Source organism: Gekko japonicus, unplaced genomic scaffold (genome assembly GCF_001447785.1).
Source record: "Gekko japonicus isolate JY-2015 unplaced genomic scaffold, Gekko_japonicus_V1.1 scaffold1138, whole genome shotgun sequence".
Classification (NCBI taxonomy): domain Eukaryota; kingdom Metazoa; phylum Chordata; class Lepidosauria; order Squamata; family Gekkonidae; genus Gekko; species Gekko japonicus.
In genome coordinates, this window is record NW_015170923.1 from 154,955 (window position 1) to 164,978 (window position 10,024).

Below are 10,024 nucleotides of genomic sequence, written 5' to 3' on the forward strand. Positions count from 1 at the left end.
TAGTGAGCTCTTGAAGGTCTTATAAAATTCTGGTCCAAAACCATCACTGCCAGGGGCAGTATTTGGTTTTGTTTGTTGGATTGCCAGTTTAACTTCCCTTAATGTTATGGTGCTGTCTAAGTGTCTACTCTGTTCCTCTGATATCTTTAGGTGTATGTTATGCTTGCGTAGAAAATTGTCTACCTCTTCTTCCTTTGGGTTAGAGGAGGTGTATAATTTTTTATAATATTCTGCAAAGGCATTTGCAATTTCTATTGGGTCTGTGAGTGTAGCATTGTTAGTACCCTTCAGAGAATATATCTGTCTTTTAGCCTGTTTCGGCTTTTTGTGTTTGCCAGTGTTGCTGCTTCATGTACAGTATCTTTCTCTGAATTTCTTGTGTTTGTAGAGTTTCTAATATCCTGCGTTCAGCAAGTAAATCTTTCTATATCTTACTGTTTTTTGTTCTCTTGTGTTATGTTTCTAAGTTCTGTATCTTAGCTAATAATTGTTTAATGGTCTGTTCTTTCTCCTTCTTTAGGTGTGAAGCCAGTGCAATTAGTTTCCCTCTCAACACCACCTTGAAGGCATCCCAGACCATATGTGATCCCACCTCACCATTATTTATTTATTTATTTGTTAAATTTATATCCCGCCCTCCCCCGTAGGGCTCAGGGCGGCTTACATGGCAAAAAACTTGCACATAAAAACATCAATACTATAATACAATTTAAGACCATAATATACAATTTAAAAACCCAATCAGACAATAAAGTGCTCAGACTCCACAGCATCCATACTAAGACATCAGAGAGGACACCACAGAGAGGACACCTTAAAATATTGGTCTATTGTTTGTTTTATTTCTTCTCTGTGTGATTCTTTCAATAAAAGAGAGTTGTTCAATCTCCACACTTTTTTGCCTTGTCTCTGTCTCTTTTTCAATCGCAATTCTACATAGGCGTGGTCAGTCCAGATTGTGGGGCCTATATCTATTTTTGCAATCCTATGCATCAAATCATGAGATACCAGTATGTAATCTATACGTTTGTGTGATTGAAACCTTGGTGGGGAAAAGGCCTAGTCTCGCTCTCCTTTGTGGAGTTCCCTCCATGCATCCCTAGGTGGTGCCGTTCTAATGACTCTGCCAGTTTTGTTAGCCTTTTGCCCTTTCTCTCTTTTTCTGTTTGTTTTCCTGATCTACAACCATGCTGAGGCCCCCACCTGTAATCACCTGGCCTTCCTGAAAAGTCTGGAGCTTTGCCAATGTGTCTTCTAAGAATTGCTCCTGTCCCTCATTAGGAGCATATATGGACACCAAAGTGGTTTTCTGTTGATTTAGCATACCCATAAAGAAACATATCTGCCGTTAGAGTCTAGCAAGCTGTCATCACATGTGAAATTCACTGTTTTTGAAATTAAGATCTCCACTCCCCGTGACTTAGATGTCCCACCCGCATAGAATTGCTTGTCATACCAAGACGTTTTTAGGATTTTTCCCTCAGTGGCCTTCAGATGCTTACTCTTTAAAATAAAAGATGTCACCCTCTTTGCCTTGATATGGTTGTTCAACCCGCGTACATTGACCGTTCTGAAAGAGAGTGTGCTTCTCCCATTACTCTAATGTTGCTAATGCTTCCTTTGTCTGCTGTTGTATTATCTAACTGCTGCTTCACCAAGTTTCCTAAACCTTACTCAAACTACTCCTATTATCTAAACAAAATGCTTAACTATTACTTATCTAAACTATCTAATGCTACTCAGCTATTTCTTCTATCTATAGCTTGTGCCCCCCCCCCCCCCCCCAGCACAACCGAGTCCCCTGACTTCTGAACAAGACCTTTGGGCACCTCTGACTTCAGGCCCCCTGTGTTCAACTCTGCACTCTCAAACTGCCAGTTACGTCACTGGCGGATCAGGATGCCCCTTCCTTTTGAGAGCACCAACCTTGGGAGCAAACAGATTTTACACTGCCCCCCCATGATGTCATCATAACATTCTTATTTGTTAATTATATAACATCTCAAGAAAATAGAACCATTTTTCTTCATATTCTTAGCCATCAATAAGTTTTTCAGGAACCGGATGCAGGTGCAGGGACTTGAATCTTGCTAGCTTTCAGTGGTGACTCCGGGAACATATTCCTTCGTTTGTTAGATCTCTTGTCGCCTTGGTCCATGGGAACTTCACCCTGTATGATTTGTAATAGTTCAGCTCCAGTTTCCTCATCCCAGGCCTGTAGATGGCGCCCTTGGTATGCTACGTATAGCTTACCAGAGGGGAGCCAGCGATATCTTTGTTCTAAGTCCTGTAGCTTTGTTATAGTTGGTTTCAGCTTACGGCGTATAAGGATTGCCTCTCTAGGGATGTCTGGAAAGACATGTACTGGTTCTCCCTCGAATTGGAAGGCACCCGGAGTTTTGGCTGCCTCCAAGATTATAAGGACATACCTTGGAAAAGGGTGACGATTTCGTGTTAGGGCGCCCATTCTGTATGCTTGCATAATCTTCGGGAAAACTCCTTCATCTAGAGCTAGTGCTTTTGCAATTAGGGAAGCCATTAATATAATTAAGTCCTGGCTTTCCTCCACTTCCTCCTTAATGCCTCGAAATTTCAGATTGGTAGCTTTGACTTCTGTTTCCAGAGTGACCAGAGAGTCCCTTTGGCTAGCAGTAGTGTCCTGTAATTTTTTTAAATCTGCTTGATTCGCCAGCCCAAGATTCATAGCTTGGTCAGCTTTCTGGACTGTATTTAATACAGACGTTTTTAAGTCCTCAAATTGTGTGGCCAGGTTTGACATTCTGTCCAGCAGGCTTACCTCCATGGCCTTGAGGTGTTCTAAGATGTCCGCTGCAGCTGGGAAGTTTGCCGCCTGCTCTGCTTTTTCCTTTGTGGCCGCCATCTTGTTCCCAGGCCAAATCACTTCAGAGTGCTGTGAAGAGAGCTCCAGCCATTTTTCTTTCGATTTTTCGATGGATGCAGTGAGATTCAGATGTGCCTGATCGATCTTGTTAGGTGTCCGGCGTTTTTTCTTTGATTTAGTAACGCTTATTCCGGAGAGGGGCAGAAGGGGTTCAGAGCGGCAAAATCACACGTCCGCCATCTTGCCCTGTGACACCCCGCCCCCCAATAAAGCATTTGACAAAGTTTCTCATGATATCCTTGAGGATACGCTGGTTAAGTGTGGGCTGGATGGTGCAACCATTGAATGGATTCATGTTGGATTCATGGTTGGTTGAAAAATCGTACCCAATGAGTGCTTGTAAATGGCTCTGCGTCTACGTGGAGGGAAGTCTTGAGTGGAGTGCCGCAGGGCTCGGTCCTGGGCCCGGTGTTGTTCAGTGTTTTTATAAATGACCTGGAGGAAGACATAGAGGGGATGCTTATCAAATCTGCAGATGACACGAAGCTGGGTGGGATTGCTAATTCTGAAGAAGACAGAGTCGGGATTCAAAATGATCTAGATAGGCTGGAGCAGTGGGCTGAAACAAATAAAATGAATTTCAATAGAGAGAAGTGCAAAGTCCTACACTTAGGTACAAAAAATCAAAGGCACAGATATAGGATGGGAGGGACTTGGCTTGATAGCAGCACATGTGAAAGGGATGTAGGTGTTCTGGTTGAAAGAGAGCCAGTTTGGTGTAGTGGTTAAGTGTGCAGACTCTAATCTGGGAGAACCGGGTTTGATTCCCCACTCCTCCATTTGCACCTGCTGATGTGACCTTGGGTCAGTCACAAGCTCTGGCACAGCTGTCCTTGAAAAAGAGCAGTTTGTGTCAGAGTTCTCTCAGCCCCACCCACCTCACAAGGTGTCTGTTGTGGGGAAGGGAAGGGCAAGGAGTTTGTAAGCCGCTCTGAGACTCCAAGTGAAGGGCGGGGTATAAATCCAATCTCTTCTTCCTCTCTTCTTCTTCTTGATCACAAGCTAAACATGAGCCTTAAGTGCGATGTGGCTGCGAAGAAAGCTAAAGCAGTCTTAGGATGCATTAACAGAAGCATTGTGTTCAGATCATGGGAGGTGGTAGTTCCGCTCTATACTGCTATTCTACTGGACACAGTACTCTATTCTGTGGCGGCTCCATACTGGTGGAATGAGCTCCTGGAGATGGAGCTCTTCCACCAGGCCTTCGATTAGGGAGGCACACCATTTAGAGCGAGGCCCTGGCCCCAACACCGACAATAGTAACATCAATATCAATAGTATTATACCGCCAACAGCCCGATGGAACTCAGAGATAAATGCCACCATACAATAGTTCTTCCCAAAGTCTAACGGGGGGGGGGGGGAGTCAGTTTGGTGTAGTGGTTATGTGGACTTTGATCTGGGAGAATCGGGTTTGATTCCCCACTCCTCCACTTGCAGCTGCTGGATGACCTTGGGCAAGCCATAGTCCTGTCAGAGCTGTTCTCTCAAGGACAGTTCTGTCAAGAGCTCTCTCAGCCCCACCTACTCACAGGGTGTCTGTTGTGGGGAGGGGAAGGGAAAGGAGTTTGTAAGCCACTCTGAGACTCTGAGTGAGGGGTGGGGTACAAATCCAATCTCTTCTCTTCTTCTTATAATTTTCCCTACTGGAGTTAAATGCAGCTTAGGGGTGATCATGTTCAATAGGAAAATGGCCCACGGGGAGGCAAAAGTTTGACAGCTCTTCCCCCTCTTCTTTCCCTTGAAATGGCCAGTGCCATCACTGCGTGTGCAATATGACCAAAGGAGATTGCACTGCCCTAATTAAATGAAGGCATTTTTAAAATTTGTTCCTGGCAGTTGGTGCCCATTTTGTCATGCTAAATGCTTTACTGCATTTCCAAGAGTGGGCTTCTCTCTGTGCTGCCACACTTTTAAAATGGCATGGCAAGTGAGTAGGAAACAACGGAGATGCAGATGGAACAGGAAAGAAACACGGAACACAAGGCAACAAAATCAGATGTTTGGAAATGACAACAAAACATGTCCTCATCCCCCCACAGGTGCCCTTGTATTGAGAAGGCTTTCAGGCTCTTTAAAGCTGGGAAAGGGGAGCTCATTCCATGGAACCCGAGGAGGAGCAGAGATCCGGCACATTCACTGACGCCCTCCAGACATTTGCCTCAAGCACTGTGGTGCCTACAAGTTTAAAAGAGGAAGTGGAGTTGGGGAGGCCCTGTATTTATCCACCTGACCTCATCAGGATTGTGAGGATTGTGAGGCACTCCAGAGGGATCTGTCAAGGATGGGCGAGTGGGCGTCAACATGGCAAATAGGGTTCAGTGTGGCCAAGTGCAAGGTGATGCACATTGGAGCCAAAAATCCTAAATATAAATACACACTGATGGGGTCTGAACTGGCAGAGACTGATCAGGAGAGAGATCTTGGAGTCGTAGTAGATAACTCACTGAAAATGTCAAGACAGTGTGTGACTGCAATAAAGAAGGCCAATGCTATGCTGGGGATTATTAGGAAGGGTATTGAAAACAGATCAGCCAATATCATGAGGCCCCTATATAAATCAATGGTGCGACCTCATTTGGAATACTGTGTGCAGTTCTGGTCACCACACCTTAAAAAAGATATTATAGCTTTGGAAAAAGTGCAGAAAAGGGCAACTCGAATGATAAAGGGGTTGGAACATTTTCCCTATGAGGAAAGGTTAAGGCGCTTAGGGCTCTTTAGCTTGGAGAAATGACGACTGAGGGGTGACATGATTGAGGTTTATAAGATTATGCATGGGAAAGAGCAGGTAGAGAAAGGGGTACTTTTCTCCCTTTCTCAGAATACAAGAACTCGTGGGCACTCCATGAAATTGCTGAGCGGTCGGGTTAGAACGGATAAAAGGAAGTACTTCTTCACCCAAAGAGTGATTAACACTTGGAATTCACTGCCACAGGAAGTGGTGGCGGCTACAAGCATGGACGGCTTCAAAAGGGAATTAGATAAGCATATGGAGCAGAGCTCCATCAGTGGCTATTAGCCACAAGGTATAGATAGGGGCTCTGGGGCAAGTGATGCTCTGTATTCTTGGTGCTTGGGGGGGGGGCAACAGTGGTAGGGCTTCTAATGTCCTGGCCCCACTGGTGGACCTCCTGATGGCACTGGTATTTCTGGCCACTGTGTGATACAGAGTGTTGGACTGGATGGGCCTTTGGCCTGATTCAACATTGGCTTCTCTTATGTTCTTATCATTGCTAGGTCTTCTAGGTAAGATATACTTCCATGAGAAAGTGAGAATTCAGAGGCCACTGCAAGTTCTCCACAACTAACAATTCTCTCCCAAGCCAAGCTTCACTATGGAGACTTCCTCCCTCCTGCTGCTAGGCAGGTTGCTTGGCTGGGTGGGGGGAGGCTTTGCAACTGATACTTCGGGAGTGACTTTGGGACTCGAGCATGTGGGTGCCAAAATAGTTTGCTTCTGCTTTGCAGACCGACCAGAACTATTTGCCCACATTTCAACCCCATCCTTTTTTAAAACAGGGAACTAGAATACCTTAAAGAGACAGTGACATGGCTTACCCTGAGGTGAGCGTGCTCCCCTCCACCTCCTCTGTGTCTCAGAAGAGCCTGTGGACCTGGCTGGCCCTCCAGGACTGTGTTGGCCTAGGCAGGACGTCACAGAGCCGGCACTAGATCCATGCTGGGTCTCGGAAAGCCAGCTGGCACAGACATGATGACCATGCAAACTTGATTTATTTAGGCCGCAAATGCCTGTTGATTTCCCACGATTTGCTGAGCCAGGTTCAACTGGCCATCAACAGAAGCCGGTTCAGAATCTCCCTCTGGTTCCCGCCTAAGCTTTCGGCTGTGCAAAGGGCTGGTATTCAGCGAGAAGCCACTAGAGGGCATACCGGGGCTACGCTTGCCCTTGGTTTCCCTAGCCTCCGGAGCCTTCCTTTGGGCACTGCCAGCAAACTGGCCTTGGGCAGTGCTGAACCTCCAGGATACCAACGTGGGAGAGGTGATATTGGAATGGATATGCTGAAATGCATCTGGAAATGCCCTCCTCTGAAATTATTCCTGAGCTTCTGTCGCAGGCACACGAGCCTGCCTCTCTCCCCGGTGGGGGCCTAAAAGCAGCTGTATCCTCCCCACAACAACCCTGCGAGGTAGGTGTAGCTGAGAATGGCCGGTCCAAGGTCTCCCAGCAAGCCCCCCTGGCAGAGTGGGGAGTCGAGCCTGGGCCTCCCAGACGACCCAAGTCCAGCACTCTGACCAGGGCGCCCCGTGGCTGATAAGCAAAGACAGGCTGAGGACCCCACAGTCATGGCGGGAGAGGACAGGAGGCCCGGCCTTGTGGGGTGACTTAGTCCTTTTCAATCATTGACTGCAGAGTCCGCAGCCTCGTATCACTTTGGGTCGCAGTGCAGTGTGGCGGGGGGGGGGGCCCTCTCTGCTTGGCCCTTCTCCATTCTGCAAATCTGTGCTAACTGTAGGAGCCGGTGGTGTTATGACTCAGGAGAAAACTTACGCAACGCCACAGAACTAAGGGCACCGGGCAATCTCTGCACTTGGGGGCCACCTAGATGGGCCACGGCTGGTTATAATTTATCCTGCTCCTACAAACAGACCAGTCAGGTGAGCTCTTTAAAATGTTGCATTTTGACAACTGCTGGGACTATGAATTGCAAATTAACTATGCAAACTGTGCCAATCAGAACTGGTTGAAGTGTGATTCATATATTCACAAGGGAACGTTAATCAAAGGATATGAATATTCTTGTCTTTTCATTCTACAGATGATGACCAAGGAAGTTCATCGTGGAATGCCCTAAATCATAAAAGGATATGAGTTATAAGGGAAGCGCGGAGGGCTCCATTTCTTTACTTGTGTGTGTGTGTGGGGGGGTGGAGGGCCCTCAGGTCCCAGCTGGCCTCGGGCAACCCCAGCGGGGTTCTCAAGGCAAGAGGCGGAGAGAGGTGGTTTCATCCACGGCCTGTCTCTGCGTGGCGACCCTGGACTTCCTTGGAGGTCTCCCATCCAAATACCAGCCAGGGCTGACCCTGCCAAGATTGGCCTTTCCTCACAGAGTGCTTTTTAATCCTGCCCTTGCTCCAAGGAGCTCGGGCTGGGGGTGTCCGCTTCATCCTCCCCCCCTCCCGTGAGGCAGTGGCTGGCCCACGCTCCCCCGGCAGAGTGGGGAGTCTCCGCTCTCTCTGGCTTGCAAGCTGAGCGTTGTGGGGCGTATTTGCCCAGGGCCTGAGTGTTGGGATTCTTTTAAGTAAGTCAGCAGAGTATTAAGAGACCGAGTCCATGGTGTGTTTAAAATATAAAAGTTTACTATTAACCTAACATGGGAAAAAGGTACACAGGATATGAAAATAACAAGGAGCTAATAATATGTCTACATCCTTACAGCTAAAAGGTAAAACGGGAAGAGAATGGCGTCTCCTTCACAGTCAGAACAAAGAGAGGAAGAAGATGCCAATATGCTAAATACCTGACACCTTGGTTTCCAATCAGACTAGCAAGTTAGCTCCAAAGTTCCCGGGCATTCTATTGTCTAAACAGATTGGTTACAAACAAACATGTGACTTAAACATCATTAACCCTGTAAATACTGAAGTGTTTTGACTTGTAACACCCAACACTGAAACACCGTCCAGACAGCTGTCTTGTGGCATCTGCTCAAAACTGAGCCTCTCGGATCCCTCTCTGTGGGGCCCGGGGGCATCCTGAGCAGGTGAGTGCGTCTGGTCGCTGTGGAGTCGAGACCCGCATTGACTGCCCCACATTAGGACCCCCTGGAAGCGGCAGCTGCCCAGCCCCTGTGCGAATCGTGGATGAGACAGAAGACAGCAAAATGTAGAATGTCATGCCTGTGAATTGACCACAGTGCAGAATTGTAACATACGGAAACGAAGACATCCACAGCTGAGTTTTTGTCTCCAGTGTAAAGGGGGAGAGATGAGGTTGCCAAATGGTTTCCAGGCTGTGGCCCCTTCCCCCCCCCCCCGATCATCAGCTGCCTGCAGCCCACTGCTCCGGTCTCCTCTCTCTCGCCCGGGCCAACGGGGCCACCCACTTGCTGGCTCCCTTCTGTCGTGCAGATGAAGGGGACTGAGAAGCCCATTCCGGGAGTCCTGAGCAGAGGAGCATTTGCCTTGGCACTGGAAGGCGTTCAGACCCCCACCCTGGCCTGACCTAATCGAAGGCAACTGGTGATGCTGCAGACTGAGCAGTGAAGATACTGGATGGGCGACAGTGTCCCTCCAACAGCCAGCAAACAGCTTGGCACCTGCACAGCAGCAGTGGCGGCGGCGGCAAAGTTGCGTCTCTCTGTTTTGCACTGGCACAGCAGGCAGGACTGATCCTGCCCAGGGGCAGGGATGGTCCAGTCAGGACATTCAGTGGTATGGTGTGTGTGTGTGGGGGGAAGCTACTCCCAGAAGGGTATGGACAAATGTGCAGGCCTGAATAATTCCGATAACAGGGACTTATATAAAATTATACGGTTTTCTTTTAAAGGCTCCTTTGAATCACTTGCTGACTGACCGGCACTCTTCACTTACACCCTTTATTTATTTACACACCTGGCTGCGGAGGGAAGGGGGAGGCGGGAAGGAGGGCTGCGGTTGGGTTCGGTGTGAAGGCGCGGGCACCGAGCACTGCCGGCTGCTCTCTGGACAGTTCTGCACGAACGGCTGGAAAGGAACCCGAAGAACAGGTCTGAACTCCTCATGCACAGCAAACTGATTGATGGACAATCAGCTCCCTGTTCATGACCAGCAAACAGACGGTGAGCGGAACCAGCGGACGCCTGAGCATCCCTACGGGCAGCTTCCTGTGTTCACGTGTCTTCTGAGAACATCTGTCAGAGGCCAGAGGCAAAACTCAGTGGCGAGCTATTATTAGCCTTCAATGGGGAGGAGACAAACGCCGTTCCTTGCAGACAGCTCACGGCCCCTGCCCTGATTTCACCCACGCAACTGGAAAGCTAGAGGCACAGTGCCAAGGCCTCTCTTGGAATTTGAGCTCCTAGTGGGGACCGGGGCTGCATGCTGCAAAACAGCCCTGCTGGGTCTGGCGGAACGGACTTGCAAGCCCTTCCTGCTCCTTCGGAGGTCTGAGGAGAACTC